The 23,034-nt window shown below is 38.2% G+C and overlaps 1 protein-coding gene across 9 annotated transcripts in view; it reads right to left on the reverse strand.

Annotated features, from left to right (window-relative positions):
* The window catches only part of WDFY3 (WD repeat and FYVE domain containing 3), a 273,492-nt gene that overhangs the window by 231,576 nt on the left and 18,882 nt on the right, over nucleotides 1-23,034 (reverse strand). For all 9 annotated transcript variants that reach the window (XM_061192466.1, XM_061192464.1, XM_061192461.1 and 6 more), the window contains exon 2: nucleotides 2,061-2,154. The gene's annotated coding sequence lies outside the window, so the exon portion shown is untranslated. The remainder of the gene's footprint in view (nucleotides 1-2,060; nucleotides 2,155-23,034) is intronic.

The raw sequence follows: 23,034 nt of genomic DNA on the forward strand, positions 1-23,034 counted from the left end.
AGCTTAACATTTAGAAAAACACCTTTAGCTTAACAAATACACCTGGAAGGAGTAATACTATATTATTGGTCATCTGCATTTTACTAGGAATAAGTCAGATCCTTTTCAGAGAACAGGCCTTGAAACAAAGATGGCAAGACAGCCACTGCAAACTTGTCCAGGGAATCAGAGTTTTTTTCTGGAATATTTGGGATTAGGTACTTAAGAGTTAGCCTTTCTCTGGGAGTCTGAATTACAAGATATAAATCATGGGCAGTGGTGGCAACCACGCTTCCCATGACAAAGAATGGAAACATGGAGAAAGCCAAAGAGAGTGAGACAGATGCACAGGAGAGGCATGCCGCTGAGAGCTTGAGAGAGACCTGACTACATTTGATTCCTGGGTTCTCCGTGTACAGCCCAGCTGCATTTCTGCCCTGGATCCTTTGGTGTGCCCAAAAGTCTGATAAACTTCCCCTTTCTGCTTAAGCTAATTTGAACTGAGTCACATGCAATCAATAGAGAACTAACATGGTCAAAAAAGATACCCTCTCTACAGCTGAAGAACATTATCGAATGACTAGTAATTCAAAAAAAAAAAAAAAAAAAAAGAGGAGAACAGAGCACTCCATGTAGTACCATGGCTACAAACAAATGAACTGATTGACAGAAGCCAAGGTTTAAACAGCTATTTGGAAGACTTTCCAGACATTGGTGGAATAGGAAAAAGAAGTTGCAATTTGAAAAGACTATACCCTCTATCTTCCATTTGGGATTTTTTAGTTCTTCTAGTTAAAAAAATCCCATCATTGGGGCTTCCCTGGTGGCGCAGTGGTTGAGAGTCTGCCTGCCAATGCAGGGGACACGGGTTTGAGCCCTGGTCTGGGAAGATCCCACATGCCGTGGAGCAACAAAGCCCGTGAGCCACAACTACTGAGCCTGCACGTCTGGAGCCTGTGCTTCGCAACAAGAGAGGCCGCCACAGTGAGAGGCCCGCTCACCGCGATGAAGAGTGGCTCCAGCTCGCCGTAACTAGAGAAAGCCCGCGCACAGAAACGAAGACCCAACACAGCCAAAAATAATTAATTAATTAATTAATTAATTAAAAATAAAAAAAGAATCAGATTTATATAAAAAAAAAAAATCCCATCACCTATATACTTGCTAGTGGGTGTGTAAATTATTACAACCACTTTAGAGATCAATTTGGAAATATCTAGAAAAGTTGAAAGTGCAGATTTCATACAACCCAGCAATTTTACTACTAGGTGGCTACTATGGACTGAAATGTGTCCCCCCAAAATTCATATGTTGAAGCCTTAACCCTCAGCATGACTGTATCTGGAGATAGGGTCTTTAGTAGGCTATTAAGGTTAAATGAGGTCATAGGGGTGGGGCCCTAACCTGATATGATAAGAAGAGGTAAAGGGAGATCTCCCTCTCTTTCTCCTTTTCTTTGCCTTGTGAGGACAAAGCTAGACAGTGACCATCTACAGGTCAGAAGAGAGCTTGTACCAGAATCCAACCACACTGGCACCCTGATCTTGAACTTCCAGCCTCTAGAATTGTTGAGAAAATAAATTTCTGTTGTTTAAAAATAAACTTTTCAGTAACAATAGAGCAAAGTAAAATACTAAAACTCAGGCAACTAGGTAGCCATAGTACTCTCAAGTGCCTCACAACATAGTTCATTATTCAAACTAGTCACTCAAAGTTACTATAATACGATAAAGAGTTCCAAAGCCTGTGCTTACAACTAGATTTTTCCAGGAAAAAAAGGAAAAACTTTAATAACATGATTCTATTCTATGTAGGTGTCTACAATAAAAGTATGATGCTTTAAAGCCAGAATTGAAACTGAAATATATTCCAATATATCCTTTTTTTTTTTTTTGGTGCAAAAAACTAAAAGCCATCCAGGGAAGAAGGTTTGTCTAGTTTACCCAGCCATCAGTGGTAAAGAAGGATAAAACCCAGCCCTTCTGAGTCACAGTTCAGTTACAATGCAACGATGCAGCAAAGATTATCATGATTCTGTTCCTGGCTTCTTGTTCAACAGACAAAACAATCCTAAAACTGACCTGATTCTATGTTCTGGGCTGGCATGAACCTGCGTAGAAACAATAGGAGTGGCAGGCACTTTCTTCCTGAAGCAGACGTGGAGAAGTATTATACCTGTGATGAAAGAAAAAAAAAAGAAAACCCAGTTTATTTTCAGAATGTTTTTTATGAGTTGTTCATTTCCTACTAATTCTCTTTACCTCTTTATTTCTTGCCAATGGCTTCATACTGGAACACATGACAACACTTTATTTAAGACAGATAAAATCTGCTATTCAAACTTCAAAGCAGAATACAGAGTCATTCAAAACTGGTCTCTACAGACCATCTGGTTCAGCTTTTTTATTTTACTGGTAAGGAAGCCGAGACCTGGAAAAGTTATGCAAAGAATCAACGACAACACAGTTATTTAGTGGCAGAGCCAGGTTCAGAACCTAATTCTTTCTGCTTTAGTCCAGTATTCATTTGTACATCATAGATCACAATGTCTCTTTTTGGAGAACCAAATATGAGCAAAAAAGAAAAAAAAATCATGTTATTTCTCTAGGAGTACTTGAAGATAAATGTGGTATAGAGCTGAATTGATATGTTCTAAGTCAAAATAAAAAACAGTGCTTCCTCACTCAATGGTTATAATCCAACCTCGAGTTATTTAGCATGTCTCATATAGGATATTTAACTGTTTCTTTTATTTACCATTCAATATTCCAAAATGAAAACACCAGCACATGAATGATGAGATATAGGTTCTGGTCTTTCTTAACTCTGCTCTCAACAAGTTCTATGCCCTTAATCAATTACTTCTTTGGTTCCAAAGCTCCTTTATTCAAAAATGAGGAGCTTGGGGACTTCCCTGGTGGCACAGTGGTTAAGAATCCGCCTGCCAATGCAGGGGACATGAGTTCGATCTCTGGTCCAGGAAGATCCCACATGCCATGGAGCAACTAAGCCCGTGTGCCACAACTACTGAGCCTGTGCTCTAGAGCCCGCAAGCCACAACTACTGAGCCCACGTGCTACAGCTACTGAAGCCCACGCACCTAGAGCCCATGCTCCACAGCAAGAGAAGCCACCACAATGAGAAGCCCGCGCACTGCAACCAAGAGTAGCCCCCACTCGCCGCAACTAGAGAAAGCCCACGTGCAACAATGTAGACCCAATGCAGCCAAAAATAAATAAAATAAATTTTTTTAAAAAAATGAGGAGCTTGGATTAATCCCCATGGGCTTTCTAAGTCTAAAAAGTTATGCCTAAGAATAGATTCATCTTTTAACAACATTCTGCTTTTCTGATCAACTATTTGTTTTTGTCATATGTTTGTTAATCTCTGTAATCATATTAGTACAATAGTTCAAACATCAATATTTGTTTTTGTCATATGTTTGTTAATCTGATCAACTGATCAACTATTTGTTTTTGTCATATGTTTGTTAATCTCTGTAATCATGTTAGTACAATAGTTCAAACATCAATAATATTGCCCTCAAATATACAGTTAGTTCTCATTCAAAAACCTAGTTTTGCAATAACCTAGTTCTGCTGTCTATCTCACTACTTATGAAAAAGTATTTTAAAAAATCTACCTCTGGGACTTCCCTGGTGGCTCAGTGGTTAAGAATCTGCCTGCCAATGCAGGGGACACAGGTTCAAGCCCTGGTCCGGGAAGATCCCACATGCCACAGAGCAACTAAGGCTGTGCGCCACAGCTACTGAGCCTGCGCTCTAGAGCCCACAAGCCACAATTACTGAGTCCACGTGCCACAAATACTGAAGTCCGCGCGCCTAGAGCCCGTGCTCCGCAACAAGAGAAGCCACCGCAATGAAAAGCCTGCGCGCTGCAACGAAGAGTAGCCCTCGCTCACCACAACTAGAGAAAGCCCATGCACAGCAACGAAGACAAAATGCAGCCAAAAACATAAATAAATAAATTTATTTTAAAAAAAAACCCTACCTCTTAGGTGGTTTCTAAGAAAAATTCGGAATTATTTTCCCAAATCATTCATTCAGTTATTCATCCAAGTTGTTACTGAGTGGCTTGTCAGATGGCAGACACGTGCTTAATGAGATAGAAGATTTTAAAACAAGATCCCTCTAGTGAAATTCTGAGTGATGTTAGGGAGTCAAGTGGCAGTGAGAGAGTAGGCAGAAGTGATGACATGTCTCCTAAATCGTAACATCAGAATATACCTGCACTGTTTTTTTAATATATTAACTACCAACTTACATAAAACATGTTGGTTGTCACCCAACACAAGAACCTAAATATAAGTTACTGGCAATGTTTTACTGATTTGCTCTTCCCTGTACTATACCCCACCTCTCTCATCTCTTCAGTCCTCTGTAATTGCTATCCTATGTTTTGTGTTTATCATTCCTCTGATTTTTAGAAAGCATATCACATATGTACATATCCTTCAACACACTTTCATTTCTTTTCATTCAATAATGTTTTCAAGATGTATTCATGATACATATGTAACTAAATGTTGCATATAGTTGTGGTTCATTCATTTCAGGGCAGAATAATTCTACATTGTGTAAATACACCATGACTGAATTATTCATTCTCTTTACGATAGCATCTTATTTTCTCCCCAGGTTTTGCTTCATTTTGCTATTATGAACATTACTGTTATGAAAGTTCTCATACACATCTGTTCCACATGCGCCAAAGTTTCTCTTAAGTATTTGCCTAGGAGTTGAGGAATATATGTGTTTTCAATTTTTTCATGAGGTCGCCAATTTTTCTTTTTCCCAAAGTGTGTTTAGCAATGTATAATCTCATCAGCACCAGGCAGTTCATATTGATCTACATGCTCTCCAACATTTAGTAATGCCAACTTCTTAATTTGGGGGTGTAAAACCATCTAACTGTAGTCTTAATTTGCATTTTTCTGTTGATTAATGATACTGAGCATTTCTTCAGGTTTACTGGCTAACTCATGTTTCCTCTTTCATGAAATGCCTCTTTATTTCTATTGGCCACTTCCTCCTCAGTTTTTTGCCCTTTACTTATTATTTCATAGAAATTATATATGTATTTTGGATGCTGATTATTTGGTTTTATCCATTTTGAATTACCAGGTACAGCCAAGTATTGAGATAAAGAAGCAGAAATAGCAGGAAGCCAGACAGAACTGGAAAGAGCGGGCTAGAATACCAATGCTTTTCTCAACCCATTTTTGTATTTTATTACTATCTACAGATGTCTTAAGGTACCAGAAATTTAAAATGGTATATTACTGATCCTGTTTTGTAATCTTTTAATATAAATTTAGCCAAGGGCAAATGCTTTGATATGATTTCAGTGCATTCTAATTACAATATCCAATATAATATAATTTCAGGTATCCATTTGATACAAATCAAAATTTAAATCACATTTTAGACAGAATTACATTTTGACCCTGACATTTTAAGTGTTTTTATTTCATGCTTTGGTTGCCTCCAATTTAGAATAAGTTAGCTTTATTGTCAAAACGTTGAGTATGAATGTATATGTACATAGGTATAAAAACTGAATTTCAAAACTAAATTATATAAACTAGAAAAACAGAGACCTGTATTCCAGGCTTGGCTAGACAATTAGCTGTACCTCCTTGGCCTAACTATGTCTTTAAGTTGGTTTTCTTACACCTAACATGAAAATTGTGCTGGTAAATTCTAAGGACCTTTGAATCATACTCTTTGAAGATCAATGAGAAAAAAATTTTTTTCCAGATATCCCCAAAAGAGTTTTAGGAATCTCTTCCCAAGTGTTAAGTAAACTGGAGAGAGTAACAAAAAGCTAAATATCTGAAAAACAAAAGTTAACAAGCAGGGCTATAGCCCTCCTATGGCTTCTCAGGACTCTTGGCAGATCACCTGATGAACAGCATCACACAGAAAAAAAAAATCGAAAGCCACATAAAATCTGAAATCACTCTACAATGCTGGCATTGATTCCTATGTACGCAGTCAGAAGAGAACTTCCAGAACCACACTCACCCACTTACCTGAATCTGTACCCTTCTACTGTGCTTAAACTTTCTGAAACCACATCAAAATCTAACTCTTCCACTTTAATACTAGATGTTATGTCCCTACTATTCAAGGAAATTGCTCTAGTAAGTCCCACTTCTCTTTCCTATGTCATCAATTTCTTAATTTTGTCCTCCCAATGAAGCAGAACCATTGGTGTGTGTGTGTGTGTGTGTGTGTGTGTGTATATATGTATATATTTCCAATCATTAGAAAACAAACATCAGCAGCAAAGCTTTTGACCCCACCCCTCTAGATTATGGCCAATTTCTTTGATTCCCTTTTCAGCGAAAAGTCAGAAAAGAGTTGTCCTTACTGTCTTCAAGTATTCTTCAGTTCAAGCTGAACATACTCCAATTAGACTTTTGCTCCTGAACACAGCACTGAAACTCCAAAGTCACCAGTTACTTATATATATATATTGTAAAATCCAAAAGCCAGTCAGATCTCATCTTTCTTGCCCTATCTGCAGCAATCGGCATGACTCATCAAGCCCTGATACACTTTCTTTATCTGGCTTCCAGAACAAAGACTCTCCTAGTTTCTCCTGGTTTCATCCTATCTCACTGGCCACTCCTCAGCTTCCTTTGCTTATTTCTCCTTTTCTCCATCATCACTGAAGTTCAAGTTCCGACTCTTCTTTCTAACACATCAGCAAATACTACTGGCTCTATATACAAAATATATCCAGAATCTGACCACTTCTCAACATCTACATAGAAACTGTAGTAGTAACTATCATCTCTCATTAGGATTTTTTCCATAGTTTAGTAACTGGCCTCCCAACTTCTACCCTTGCCCTATTTCAGTCCTTTTTCATCAAAGCAGCCAGAGTGATCCTGATAATCTTACATAAATCATATAATGTAACATCTGTGCCCAAAATCTCCCAATGGCTTCTCATCTCATAAACGCCAAAATCTTTAAAATAGCAAAATAGAACCTACACAATTTAACCCCCATTACCTCTGACCTCATTTCCTACTGACCTCCTTGCTATTCCTTATACAGGCTAGGCATACTCCTGCCTCAGAGCCTTTACACTTACTGTTCTCTCTGCCTCAAAGCTACTCTGAGATGATTATCTCCACCTGCCTCACTCCCTTGCTATCTTCAGATCTTTGCTCAAATGTCTGAGTTAACTCTTTCCTATTTGGTCTATTTTAAACTGTAACTATTCTGCTCCCAGCATCCCTAACACACTTCCCTGATTTATTTCTCTCCAATGTTACTAATATTCATTTATTTCACTTCTATTCCTGTTTGTGTATTTCCTCCCCCCAACACATAAAATCCACAAGGGCAAGAGCTTTGTTTTGTTTCGTGCTACATCTTCAATGCTTAGGAAGGGGTCCAGCACATAGTAGGCATTCAATAAACATTTTTTGAATGAAGAAATGAATAGTTACACTCTTAGGGCTAAATATGACAATCTTTCTGAGTTTACAAAAGAAAATAAATAATCAGGAGACAATAGCTAGATTCTTGATGTAAAAGAATCATTCTAATATTTCTTCAATAGTTAAGTGATAACAACAATAACTCAAAGACTTCAGTAGATGTTGTAGCCAATACTTCCATAAACTTTAAGTAACCACTATAATAAATGGTTCCCCACCCCACCCCCAACCCCCTGCTAGATTAGGTTTTAGTCTCTGGCGGTCCACAGGGTGACATTTATTTCCCATCTGTTATCATATTCAACAATGGTTAGTTTGCAGAGCCACAACACACATAGGAAAATATTATTAAAATGTTCATTCCAAACTTGTTCCAGATAAAGAACTGAGCTCTTTATAAATAAGGAAAGTCTAAAAATAAAGGACAGATATTTTTAAGTGTTTTAACTATTTTGTTTGGAAATAGTTTCAAACTTACAGAAAAGGTGCAAATATAAGAATACAAGAATCATCCTTATACTCAAAGTCACCAATTGTTAACGTTACCTTCTTTATTTTGTCATTTGTGCTCATGAACTTTCTTTCCCTTCACACAGACAGACACACTTGAGCTGTCTTTTTTTTTCCTAAAGCAACTGAGGATGAATTATGTATATCATGGTTCTTCGCGCCTTTGCTTCAATGTGTATTTCCTTAGAGATATTCTCTTTCATAACCACAGTACAGTTGTTGTCAGTAATTTGAACATTGCTACAGTATTTGTATTTAGGATCAGTATTCCAACTTATTTCAATGAATCCAATGATAATCATTTTATAGTATTTTTCTCCCCACCCAGTATAGGATCCAGTCCAGGGTCAGGTATTGCAGTTAATGCAATACCTAGGCTTATCTTTCTTAAGCCTCCCATAATTTGGAACACTTCCACAGCCTTTGTCTTTTATGACATTGTTTTTTGTTTTGTTTTGTTTTGTTTTAAGAATACAGCCTCCTCCCCTTTTTATTAAGTAGAATGTTCCTCATGTGGGGTTTGTCTATTGTTTCCTCCAGATTCAGGTTATGTAGTCTTGGCCAGAATACTACACAGATGACGATATATCCCCTCAGGGCATCATATCTAGATTCACGTGGTACCCATGTTGTTGTTGGATTTCACCAATGCATAATCCCTATTTTATACCTTGCAAATAATACACAGGCGGTGGGGAGACACTTTAACTCTATGGAAATACCCTGCTCCTCATCAATATTTCCCCCCTAGATTTTGTTATGATTCTTGCCCTGCCTAATAAGAGCTGCAAAATGATGATTTTCCAACTCTAGAATTCAGAATTCTACTGTAAGCATGAGAGCTCTCTTCTTTATTTGTTCATTTATTAGTTTATTATCATTATGGGTAATGGATTCCTATTTTTAATGGTTCATAATTCATTACTATACTTATCTGATGACTAGACCAGTAGGACCTCCAACAGGCTTGTGACATGCTCCCATATTTTTCAAAAACATTTTATTTTCTAGCATTAAAAAAAAGGTACAGATTCACCTGGTATATACCCTTGCAATCAGCCATTCCTCTGAGGAACTCCAGTCCCTTTGTGTTGGGAATACTATTAGAGATCGAGATTGGGGGATTAGGTGTGCCCACTGCTCTTTGCCTTTTTCTTGGACAAAACTACTAGGAAATACATGCATGCATATACACATATGCATATAAACATATATATATATGTTCATACATACATATACATGTGCATGTATACATACTGGTTTCAAAAATAATAAATTTACACTGATACCTTCAATTACAATCCATCCCCACAGGATTCATTTTTCCCTTCTCCCAATGCATATTTGTATGTCCCTCCTTCCTCAGGTCCTAGCTTCAACAACCTGAAAACATTTACTCAATCCATAATACATCTAAAAATGACCCAGAGTTGCTTTGTCCATATCACTACAAAAAATAAACTCTAGAGGAAAGAGTTCAGGATTTGTTTGCAATCCCTCTCTCTTACCGCTACCCAGGATGAGGGTAAACAATCAAATATTATGTTAAAAAATTACTTAGAGTCACTCTTTCTTCCCCTTCAATGTAAGTATAGTACTAATTTATAGTACAATCAGGTTCATTTGTTCTGGTGGTTTAGGACTTTGCCCATTCCCATCTTTATTTTCAATATGGAAGATAATATGCTTTGAAAAATCAAAACTATATAAAAAGGTATATAGCCTTAAGAAGTGTCATGCCCTCCCATAAATCTTTGTTCTCTACTGCCCCTTCTTTTTGTGAAGTTAAGCAGATATGAGTGCGTTTTATCACTCCCCACCCCTGCCATTTTTTCACAAAAGATAGCAAACTAATATGTGTGTTTACACTAACCAGCTCAATCGAGACTGGAGGAAGCTCTTCCCAAAGTAATTTATAAGACTAGCAATACCTCAATACCAAAACCAGACAGAGACATTACAAGAAAAGAAGACTAAAAATACAATATCCTTTGTGAACACAGATGCAAAAAATTTTAACAGAATTTTAGCAATATATAAAAGGGATATTACATCATGACCAACTGAAGTTTACCCTGGAAATATAAGGCTGGTTCAACATTCAAAAATTAATCAATATAATTCACCATATCAACAGAATAAAGAAAAACCATACGATGATTCCAATAGATGCAAAAATAGCATTGGACAAAATTCAACATTCATTCATGATTTTAAAAACTCTTAGTAAACAAGGAATACAACGGAACTTAAGCTGATCAATGGCATCTTTAAAACAAATACAGGGACTTCCCTGGTGGCACAGTGGTTAAGAATCTGCCTGCCAATACAGGGGACACAGGTTCGAGCCCTGGTCCGGGTAGATCCCACATGCCACAGAGCAACTAAGCCCGTGCGACACAACTACTGAGCCTGCACTCTAGGGCCTGCATGTCGCAACTACTAAGCCCGCGTGCTCCAACTACTGAAGCCCATGCACCTAAAGCCTGTGCTCTGCAACAAGAGAAGCCACCACAATGAGAAGCCTGTGCACCACAACAAAGAGTAGCCCCCGCTCACCACAACTAGAGAAAGCCGCGTGCAGCAAAGACCCAACACAGCCAAAAATAAAAATAAATAAATAAATAAATAAAACAAATACAGCTAACATCATACATAATGGCGAAAGGCTGAATGTTTTCTGTCTTTAACATTATACTGGAAGTACTAGCCAGGGCTATATGGTATGAAAAAGAAATAAAAGGCATACACTACTATGGAAAAAATAAGACTGTCGTTATTCCAGGCAATATGACTGTCTATATAGACAGAAAATCCTAAAGAATCTACAAAAAACAAAAACAAAAACAAAAAGCCTACTAGATATAATAAGGGAATTTAACAAGGTTGTAGTATGCAAAGTCCAATATATAAAGATCAATCATGTTTCCACATATCAACAAAGAAACACTTGGAAATTACATATTTATATTGCATTGGCCAAAAAGTTCGTTTGGGTTTCTCTGTTAAGATGTTATGGAAGAACCCGAATGAACTTTTTGGCCAACCCACTATATTGCCATTTATAATACCACCACCAAACCGTGAAATTCTTAAGGATAAATCTAACAAACTATATGCAAGATCTGTATTTTGAAAACCATAAAACACTGATGAGATAAATCAAAGATGATGTGAGTAAATGAAGAGATATACCATATTGATGGACTGGGAGACTCAACATAGTTAAATTATCACTCCTCTCCAAAATTTATCTACAGATTCAATGCAACCCCAATCAAAACTCAGGCAGATTTTTTTTTTTTTTTTTTTTTTTTTGGAAACCATCAGAATGATTCTAAAATTTACATAGAAAAGCCAGGAAACTAGAATAGCCAAAACAATTTCAAAACAAAACAAAATTGGAGTACTCATATTACATGATACCAAGATTATTATAAAGCCACAGTAATCAAGACAGTGCGGTACTGGTGAAAGGACAGAAACCTAAATCAATGGAAAAGAAAGATTTCAGAAACAGACGTAGACATACATGGTCAATTGATTTCTGACAAAGATGTCAAGCAACTGAATGGAGAACAGAAAAGCTTTTCACCAAATAGTCCTAGAACAATTGGACATCCACGTACAAAAATCCAAAACAAAACAAAAAAATCTCAATCAACCCATACATCACATTACATACAACCTTTAACTCAAAATGGAGCATAGACCTAAATGTAAAACCTTAAACTTATCAAACTTCTAGAATAAAATGGTGCTAAATCAGTGACTTTGGGTTAGGCAAAAAGTTCTATGGGATATAAAGCACAAACCATAAAAGAAAAAACTGAGAAACTGGATTTCATCATAATTAACTTCTCTTCAAAAGACACTGTTTTAAAAATGAAGCCACTATTTTAAAAACGGGAGAACGTATTTGTAAAACAAATACCAGCTAAAAGACTGGTATTTCCAAAATACATAAAGAACTCTTAAAACTCAATAATAATAAAATAAGAAGCCTAATTTTATTTATTCATTTATTTATTTTTTGGCCGCATATTGTGGCTTGTGGGATCTTAGTTCCCCAACCATGGATTGAACCCGTGCCCTCGGCAGTGAAAGTGTAGAGTCCTAACCACTGGACCACCAGGGAATTCCCAAGCAGCCTAATTTTCAAAAGAGCAAAAGATGTCAATACTTCTAAAATAAACCAGATGTAGATGGTAAACAAGCAGATGAAAGGATGTAAATATCATTACTTACTCATGAAAAGCAAATTAAAACCATTTTTAATAATGCTGCTATGAAAATCAGCTTTTTTGCAGACATATGCTTTCATTTCTCTTGGATATATACCTAGGAATGGAATTTACAGCTCATAAGGAATAAGTTTAACTGTGTAAGAAACTAACCAACTATTTGCTAAAGTGGCTATACCATTTTACCAGCAATGTATGAGAGGAAACTTCTAGTTGCTCCACATCTTCATCAATCTTAACATTGTGAGACTTGATTCTTAGCCATGCTAGTGGGTGTATAGTAGTATCTCCATGTTGTTTTTTTTTTAATATATCTTTATTGGAGTATAATTGCTTCACAATACTGTGTTAGTTTCTGTTGTACAACAAACTGAATCAGCCCTATGCTTACATATATCCCCATATCCCCTCCCTCTTGAGCCTCCCTCCTACCCTCCCAATCCCACAACTCTAGGTTGTCGCAAAGCACCGACCTGATCTCCCTGTGCTATACTGCTGATTCCCACTAGCTATCTATTTTACATTTGGTAGTGTATGTATGTCGATGTTACTCTCACTTCACCCCAGCTTTCCTCTCCCCCTACCATGTCCTCAAGTCCATTCTCTACGTCTACGTCTTATTCCTGCCCTGCCGCTAGGTTCATCAGTACCATTTTTTTTAAGATTCCATATATATGTGTTAGCATACAGTATTTGCTTTTCTCTTTATAACTTACTGCACTCTGTATGACAGTCTCTACGTCCATACACCTCACTACAAATAACTCAATTTCGTTTCCTTTTATGGTGAGTAATATTCCATTGTGTATATGTGCCACATCTTCTTTATCCATTCATCTGTCGATGGACATTTAGGTTGCTTCTATGTCCCGGCTATTGTAAATAGTGCTGCAATGAACATTGTGGTACATGTCTCTTTTTGAATTATGGTTTTCTCAGGGTATATGCCCAGTAGTGGGATTGCTGGGTCATATGGTAATTCTACTTTTAGATTTTTAAGGAACCTCCATACTGTTCTCCATAGTGGTTGTATCAATGTACATTCCCACCAACAGTGCAGGAGGATTCCCTTTTCACCACACCCTTTCCAGCATTTATTGTTTCTAGATTTTTTGATAATGGCCATTCTGACCGGCGTGAGGTGATACCTCATTGTAGTTTTGATTTGCATTTCTCTAATAATTAGTGATGTTGAGCAGCTTTTCATGTGCCACTTGGCCATCTGTATGTCTTCTTTGGTGAAATGTCTATTTAGGTCTTCTACCCATTTTTTGATTGGGTTGTTTGTTTTTTTGATATTGAGCTCCATGAGCTGTTTATATATTTTGGACATTAATCCTTTGTCCACTGTTTCATTTACAAATATTTTCTCCCACTGTGAGGGCTGTCTTTTCATCTTGTTTATGGTTTCCTTTGCTTTGCAAAAGCTTTTACGTTTAATTAGGTCCCATTTGTTTATTTTTGTTTTTATTTTCATTACTCTAGTAGGTAGATCAAAAAAGATCTTGCTGTGGTTTATGTCAAAGAGTGTTTTCCCTATGTTTTCCTCTAAGAGTTTTATACTGTATGGTCTTACATTTAGGTCTTTAATCCATTTTGAGTTTATTTTTGTGTATGGTGTTGGGGAGTGTTGTAGTTTCATTCTTTTACATGTAGCTGTCCAGTTTTCCCAGCACCACTTATTGAAGAGGCTGTCTTTTCTCCATTGTATGTTCTTGCCTCCTTTGTCGTAAATTAGGTGACTATATGTGTGTCGGTTATCTCTGGGCTTTCTATCCTGTACCATTGATCTATAATTCTGTTTTTTGTGCCAGTATCATACTGTCGTGATTACTGTAGCTTTGTAGTATAGTTTGAAGTCGGGGAGCCTGATTCCTCCAGCTCCGTTTTTCTTTCTCAAGATTGCTTTGGCTATTCTGGGTCTTTTGTGTTTCCATATGACCTGTAAAATTTTTTGTTCTAATTCTGTGAAGAATGCCATTACTAGTCTGATAGGGATTGCACTGAATCTGTAGATTGCTTTCGGTAGTATAGTCATTTTCACAATACTGATTCTTCCAATCCAAGAACATGGTATATTTCTCCATCTGTTTATTTCATCTTTGATTCCTTTCATCAGTGTTTTATAGTTTTCTGAGTACAAGTCTTTTGCCTCCTTAGGCAGGTTTATTCCTAGGTATTTTATTCTTTTTGTTGCAATGGTAAATGGGATTGTTTCCTTAGTTACTCTTTCCGATTTTTCATTGTTAGTGTATAGGAATGCCAGAGATTTCTGTACATTAATTTTGTACCCTGCAACCCTACCAAATTTGCTGATTAGCTCTAGTACTTTTCTGATGGCATCCTTAGGATTTTCTATCTTCTTTTCCAATTTTTATTCCTTTTATTTCTTTTTTTTTCTCTGATTGCCATGGCTAGGTCTTCCAAAACTATGTTGAATAAGAGTGGCAACAATGGACATTCTTGTCTTGTTCCTGATCTTAGCGGAAATGCTTTCAGTTTTTCACCACTGAGTATGATGTTTGCTGTGTGTTTGTCATATATGGCCTTTATTATGTTGAGGCAGGTTCCCTCTATGTCCATTTTCTGGAGAGTTTTTATCATAAATGGGTGTTGAATATTGTCAAAAGCTTTTTCTGCATCTATTGAGATGATCATATAGTTTTTATTCCTTAATTTGTTAATACGGTGTATCACATTGATTGATTTGCATATATTGAAGAATCCTTGCAACCCTGGAATAAATCCCACTTGATCATGATGTATGATCCTTTTAATATGTTGTTGGATTCTGTTTGCTAGTATTTTGTTCAGGATTTTTGCATCTATGTTCATCAGTAATGCTGGTCTATAATTTTCTTTTTTTGTGATATCTTTTTCTGGTTTTGATATCAGGGTGTTGGTGGCTTTGAGGATGAATTTGGGAGTGTTTCGCCCTCTGTAATTTTTTGGAAGAGTTTGAGAAGGATGGGTGTTAGTTCTTCTCTAGATGTTTGATAGAATTCACCTGTGAAGCCATCTGGTCCTGAACTTTTCTTTCTTTTTTTTTTTTTTTTAAATGCTATTCTTGTCTGCTTACATTCTTTTTTTTTTTAAACATCTTTATTGAAGTATAATTGCTTTACAATGGTGTGTTAGTTTCTGCTTTATAACAAAGTGAATCAGTTATACATATACATATGTTCCCATATCTCTTCCCTCTTGCATCTCCCTCCCTCCCACCCTCCCTTTCCCACCCCTCTAGGTGGTCACAAAGCACAGAGCTGATCTCCCTGTACTATGCGGCTGCTTCCCACTAGTTTTCTATTTTATATTTGGTACTGTATATATGTCCATGACACTCTCTCACCCTGTCACATCTCACCCTTCCCCCTCCCCATATCCTCAAGTCCATTCTCTAGTAGGTCTGTGTCTTTCTTCCCCTCTTGCCACTAGGTTCTTCATGACTTTTTTTTTTTCCTTAGATTCCATATATATGTGTTAGCATACTGTATTTCTTTTTCTCTTTCTGACTTACTTCACTCTGTATGACAGACTCTTAACTCCATCCACCTCATTACACATACCTCCATTTCATTTCTTTTTATGGCTGAGTAATATTCCATTGTATATATGTGCCACATCTTCTTTATCCATTCATCCGATGATGGACACCTAAGTTGCTTCCATGTCCTGGCTATTGTAAATAGAGCTGCAATGAATATTTTGGTACATGACTCTTTCTGAATTATGGTTTTCTCAGGGTATATGCCCAGTAGTGGGATTGCTGGGTCGTATGGAAGTTCTATTTGTAGTTTTTTAAGGAACCTCCATACTGTTCTCCATAGTGGCTGTATCAATTTACATTCCCACCAACAGTGCAAGAGTGTTCCCTTTTCTCCACACCCTCTCCAGCATTTATTGTTTCTAGATTTTTTGATGATGGCCATTCTGACCGGTGTGAGATGATACCTCATTGTAGTTTTGATTTGCATTTCTCTAATGATTAATGATGTTGAGCATTCGTTCATGTGTTTGTTGGCAATCTGTATATCTTCTTTGGAGAAATGTCTATTTAGGTCTTCTGCCCATTTTTGGATTGGGTTGTTTGTTTTTTTGTTATTGAGCTGCATGAGCTGCTTGTAAATCTTGGAGATTAATCCTTTGTCAGTTGCTTCATTTGCAAATATTTTCTCCCATTCTGAGGGTTGTCTTTTGGTCTTGTTTATGGTTTCCTTTGCTGTGCAAAAGCTTTTAAGTTTCATTAGGTTTCATTTGTTTATTTGTGTTTTTATTTCCATTTCTCTAGGAGCTGGGTCAAAAAGGATCTGGCTGTGATTTATGTCATAGAGTGTTCTGCCTATGTTTTCCTCTAAGAGTTTGATAGTGTCTGGCCTTACACTTAGGTCTTTAATCCATTTTGAGTTTATTTTTGTGTATGGTGTCACGGAGTGTTCTAATTTCATACTTTTACATGTACCTGTCCAATTTTCACAGCACCACTTATCGAAGAGGGTGTCTTTTCTCCACTGTATATGCTTGCCTCCTTTATCAAAGATAAGGTGACCATATGTGCGTGGGCTTATCTCTGGGCTTTCTATCCTGTTCCATTGATCTATATTTCTGTTTTTGTGCCAGTACCAAACTGTCTTGATTACTGTAGCTTTGTAATATAGTCTGAAGTCAGGGAGCCTGATTCCTCCAGCTCCATTTTTCGTTCTCAAGATTGCTTTGGCTATTCGGGGTCTTTTGTGTTTCCATACAAATTGTGAAATTTTTTGTTCTAGTTCTGTGAAAAATGCCAGTGGTAGTTTGATAGGGATTGCATTGAATCTGTAGATTGCTTTGGGTAGCAGAGTCATTTTCACAATGTTGATTCCTCCAATCCAAGAACATGGTATATCTCTCCATCTATTTGTATCATCTTTAATTTTTTTCATCAGTGTCCTATAATTTTCTGCATACAGGTCTTTTGTCTCCTTAGGTAGGTTTATTCCTAGATATTTTATTCTTTTTGTTGCAGTGGTAAACGGGAGTGTTTTCTTAATTTCACTTTCAGATTTTTCATCATTAGTATATATGAATGCTAGAGATTTCTGTGCATTAATTTTGTATCCTGCTACTTTACCAAATTCATTGATTAGCTCTAGTAGTTTTCTGGTAGCATCTTTAGGATTCTCTACGTATAGTATCATGTCATCTGCAAACAGTGACAGCTTTACTTCTTCTTTCCGATTTGGATTCCTTTTATTTCTTTTTCTTCTCTGATTGCTGTGGCTAACACTTCCAAAACTATGTTGAATAACAGTGGTGAGAGTGGGCAACCTTGTCTTGTTCCTGATCTTAGTGGAAATGGTTTCAGTTTTTCACCATTGAGGACAATGTTGGCTGTGGGTTTGTCATATATGGCCTTTATTATGTTGAGGAAAGTTCCCTCTATGCCTACTTTCTGCAGGGCTTTTATCATAAATGGGTGTTGAATTTTGTCGAAAGCTTTCTCTGCATCTCTTGAGATGATCATATGGTTTTTCTCCTTCAATTTGTTAATATGATGTATCACGTTGATTGATTTGCGTATATTGAAGAATCCTTGCATTCCTGGAATAAACCCCACTTGATCATGGTGTATAATCCTTTTAATGTGCTGTTGGATTCTGTTTGCTAGTATTTGGTTGAAGATTTTTGCATCTATGTTCATCAGTGATATTGGCCTGTAGTTTTCTTTCTTTGTGACATCTTTGTCTGGTTTTGGTATCAGGGTGATGGTGGCCTCGTAGAATGAGTTGGGGAGTGTTCCTCCCTCTGCAATATTTTGGAAGAGTTTGAGAAGGATAGGTGTTAGCTCTTCTCTAAATGTTTGATAGAATTAGCCTGTGAAGCCATCTGGTCCTGGGCTTTTGTGTGTTGGAAGATTTTTAATCACAGTTTCAATTTCAGTGCTTGTGATTGGTCTGTTCATATTTTCTATTTCTTCCTGGTTCAGTCTCGGCAGGTTGTGCATTTCTAAGAATCTGTCCATTTCTTCTAAGTTGTCCATTTTATTGGCATAGAGTTGCTTGTAGTAATCTCTCATGATCATTTGTATTTCTGCAGTGTCAGTGGTTACTTCTCCTTTTTCATTTCTAATTCTATTGATTTGAGTCTTCTCCCTTTTTCTCTTGATGAGTCTGGCTAATGGTTTATCAATTTTGTTTATCTTCTCAAAGAACCAGCTTTTAGTTTTATTGATCTTTGCTATTGGTTTTCTTCATTTCTTTTTCATTTATTTCTGATCTGATCTTTATGATTTCTTTCCTTCTGGTAGCTTTGGGGTTTTTTGTTCTTCTTTCTCTAATTGCTTTAGGTGCAAGGTTAGGTTGTTTATTCGAGATGTTTCCTGTTTCTTGAGGTAGGCTTGTATTGCTATAAACTTCCCTCTTAGAACTGCTTTTGCTGCATCCCATAGGTTTTGGGTCATCATGTCTCCATTGTCATTTGTTTCTAGGTATTTTTTGATTTCCCCTTTGATTTCTTCAGTGATCACTTCATTATTAAGTAGTGTACTGTGTAGCCTCCATGTGTTTGTATTTTTTACAGATCTTTTCCTGTAATTGATATCTAGTCTCATAGCATTGTGGTCAGAAAAAATACTTGATACGATTTCAATTTTTTTAAATTTACCAAGGCTTGATTTGTGACCCAAGATATGATCTATCCTGGAGAATGTTCCATGAGCACTTGAGAAAAATGTGTATTCTGTTGTTTTTGGGTGGAATGTCCTATAAATATCAATTAAGTCCATCTTGTTTAATGTATCATTTAAAGCTTGTGTTTCCTTATTTATTTTCATTTTGGATGATCTGTCCATTGGTGAAAGTGGGGTGTTAAAGTCCCCTACTATGATTGTGTTACTGTCGATTTCCCCTTTTATGGCTGTTAGTATTTGCCTTATGTATTGAGGTGCTCCTATGTTGGGTGCATAAATATTTACAATTGTTATACCTTCCTCTTGGATCGATCCCTTGATCATTATACAGTGTCCTTCTTTGTCTCTTATAATAGTCTTTATTTTAAAGTCTATTTTGTCTGATATTAGAATTGCTACTCCAGCTTTCTTTTGATTTCCATTTGCATGGAATATCTTTTTCCATCCCCTCACTTTCAGTCTGTATGTGGCCCTAGGTCTGAAGTGGGTCTCTTGTAGACAGCATATGTATGGGTCTTGTTTTTGTATCCATTCAGCCAGTCTGTGTCTTTTGGTGGGAGCATTTAATCCATTTACATTTAAGGTAATTATCGATATGTATGTTCCTATTCCCATTTTCTTAAATGTTTTGGGTTTGTTATTGTAGGTGTTTTCCTCCTCTTGTGTTTATTGCCTAGAGAAGTTCCTTTAGCATTTGTTGTAAAGCTGGTTTAGTGGTGCTGAACTCTCTCAGCTTTTCCTTGTCTGTAAAGGTTTTAATTTCTCCATCAAATCTGAATGAGTTCCTTGCTGGGTCGAGTAACCTTGGTTGTAGGTTTTTCTCCTTCATCACTTTAAGTATATCCTGCCACTCCCTTCTGGCTTGCAGAGTTTCTGCTGAAAGATCAGCTGTTAACCTTATGGGGATGCCCTTGTGTGTTATTTGTTGTTTTTCCCTTGCTGCTTTTAATATGTTTTCTTTATATTTAATTTTTGATAGTTTGATTAATATGTGTCTTGGTGTGTTTCTCCTTGGATTTATCCTGTATGGGACTCTCTGTGCTTCCAGGACTTGATTAACTATTTCCTTTCCCATATTAGGGAAGTTTTCAACTATAATCTCTTCAAATATTTTCTCAGTCCCTTTCTTTTTCTCTTCTTCTTCTGCGACCCCTATGATTCGAATGTTGGTGCGTTTAATGTTGTCCCAGAGGTCTCTGAGACTGTCCTCAGTTCTTTTCATTCTTTTTTCTTTATTCTGCTCTGCAGTAGTTATTTCCACTATTTTATCTTCCAAGTCACTTATCCGTTCTTCTGCCTCAGTTATTCTGCTATTGATCCCGTCTAGAATATTTTTAATTTCATTTATTGTGTTTTTCATCGTTGCTCGGTTCCTCTTTAGTTCTTCTACGTCCTTGTTAAATGTTTCTTGCATTTTGTCTATTCTATTTCCAAGATTTTGGATCATCTTTACTATCATTATTCTGAATTTTTTTCAGGTAGACTGCCTATTTCCTCTTCATTTGTTAGGTCTGGTGTGTTTTGACCCTGCTCCTTCATCTGCTGTGTGTTTTTCTGTCTTCTCATTTTGCTTATCTTACTGTGTTTGGGGTCTCCTTTTCACAGGCTGCAGGTTCGTAGTTCCCGTTGTTTTTGGTATCTGTCCCCAGTGGCTAAGGTTGGTTCCGTGGGTTGTGTAGGCTTCCTGGTGGAGGGGACTAGTGCCTGTGTTCTGGTGGATGAGGCTGGATGTTGTCTTTCTGGTGGGCACGTCAACGTCTGGTGGTGTGTTTTGGGGTGTCTGTGGCCTTATTATGATTTTAGGCAGCCTCTCTGTTAATGGATGGGGCTGTGTTCCTGTCTTGCTAGTTGTTTGGCATAGGGTGTCCAGCACTGTAGCTTGCTGGACGTTGAGTGAAGCTGGGTCTTGATGTTGAGATGGAGATCTCTGAGAGATTTTCGCCGTTTGGTATTACGTGGAGCTGGGAGGTCTCTTGTGGACCAGTGTCCTGAAGTTGGCTCTCCCACCTCAGAGGCACAGCCCTGATGCCTGGCTGGAGCACCAAGAGCCTTTCATCCACACGGCTCAGAATAAAAGGGAGAAAAAATAGAAAGAAAGAAAGAGGATAAAATAAAATAAAATAAAGCTATTATAATAAAAAATAAAAAAAACTGTTAAGAATATATTTATTAAGAAAAAAATTTTTTTTAATTTTTAAAAATAGATTTATTATTTATAATAAAAATAAGAAAAAAATTATTAAGAAAAAAATTTATTAAGAAAAAAAATTTTTAATTTTTTAAAATAAAAAATATGAAAAAACTTACTAAAAAATTTTTTTTAATTTTTTAAAAAGAGAAAACAAGGAAAAAATTATTAAGGAAACATTTATTAGGGGAAAAACAATTTTTTTAAGCTAAAAAAAAAAAAAAAAACCGATGGACCTAACCCTAGGAGTAACGGTGAGAGCAAAGCTATACAGACAAAATCTCACCCAGAAGCATACACATATACACTCACAAAAAAAAGAAAAGGGGAAAAATTAATATATCCTGCTCCCAAAGTCCACCTCCTGAATTTGGGATGATTCGTTGTCTATTCAGGTATTCAACAGATGCAGGCACATCAAGTTGTTTGTGGAGCTTTAATCCGCTGCTTCTGAGGCTGCTGGGAGAGATCTCCCTTTCTCTTCTTTGTTCTTACAGCTCCCGGGGTTCAGCTTTGGATTTGGACCCGCCTCTGCATATAGGTCGCCTGAGGGCGTCTGTTCCCCGCCCAGACAGAACGGGGTTAAAGGAGCAGCTGATTCGGGGGCTCTGGCTCAGTCAGGCCAGGGGCAGGGAGTGGTACGGAGGAGGCGGGGCGAGCCTGTGGCGGCAGAAGCCGGCGTGACGTTGCAGCAGCCTGAGGCGCGCCGTGCGCTCTCCCGGGGAGGTTGTCCCCGGATCACGGGAGCCTGGCCGTGGCGGGCTGCACTGGCTCCCGGGAGGGGCGGTGTGGAGAGTGACCTGTGCTCGCACACAGGCTTTTTGGTGGTGGCAGCAGCAGCCTTAGCGACTCATGCCCGTCTCTGGGGTCCGCGCTGATAGCCGCGGCTCACGCCCGTCTCTGGAGTTTGTTTAAGCGGCGCTCTGAACCCCCTCTCCTTGCGCGCCGCGAAACAAAGAGGGAAGAAAAAGTCTCTTGCCTCTTCGGCAGCTGCAGACTTTTTCTCGGGCTCCGTCCCGGCTAGCTGTGGTACGCTAGCCCCTTCAGGCTGTGTTCATGCCGCCAACCCCAGTCCTCTCCCTGCAATCCGACCGAAGCCCGAGCCTCAGCTCCCAGCCCCCGCCTCTCGGGCTGGTGAGTGCTGCTCGGCGCCGATCATCTGTGCGGGAATCTCTCCGCTTTGCCCTCCGCACTCCTGTGGCTGCGCTCTCCTCCGTGGCTCTGAAGCTTCCCCCCTCTGCCACCCGCAGTCTCTGCCCGCGAAGGGGCTTCCTAGTGTGTGGAAACCTTTCCTCCTTCACAGCTCCCTCCCACTGGTGCAGGTCCCGTCCCTATTCTTTTGTCTCTGTTATTTCTTTTTTCTTTTGCCCTACCCAGGTACGTGGGGAGTTTCTTGCCTTTTGGGCGGTCTGACGTCTTCTGCCAGCATTCAGTGGGTGTTCTGCAGGAGCAGTTCCACGTGTAGATGTATTTCTACTGTATCTGTGGGAAGGAAGGTGATCTCCGCGTCTTACTCTTCCGCCATCTTGCCCCTACCACATTCTTTTTTTTTATGTATGTATGTATGTATGTATGGCTGTGTTGGGTCTTCGTTTCTGTGCGAGGGCTTTCTCTAGTTGTGGCAAGCGGGGGCCACTCTTCATCGTGGTGCGCGGGCCACTCTTCATCGCGGTGCGCGGGCCTCTCACTATCGTGGCCTCTCTTGTTGCGGAGCACAGGCTCCAGACGCGCAGGCTCAGTAGTTGTGGCTCACGGGCCTAGTTGCTCTGCAGCATGTGGGATCTTCCCAGACCAGGGCTCAAACCCGCGCCCCCTGCATTGGCAGGCAGATTCTCAACCACTGTGCCACCAGGGAAGCCCTGGTCCTGGACTTTTGTTTGTTGGAGGATTTTTATTTACAGTTTCAATTTCATTACTTGTGATAGGTCTGTTTATATTTTCTAATTATTCCTGGTTCAGTCTTGGAAAA

This window comes from Eubalaena glacialis, chromosome 5 (genome assembly GCF_028564815.1).
Source record: "Eubalaena glacialis isolate mEubGla1 chromosome 5, mEubGla1.1.hap2.+ XY, whole genome shotgun sequence".
Taxonomy (NCBI): Eukaryota; Metazoa; Chordata; class Mammalia; order Artiodactyla; family Balaenidae; genus Eubalaena; species Eubalaena glacialis.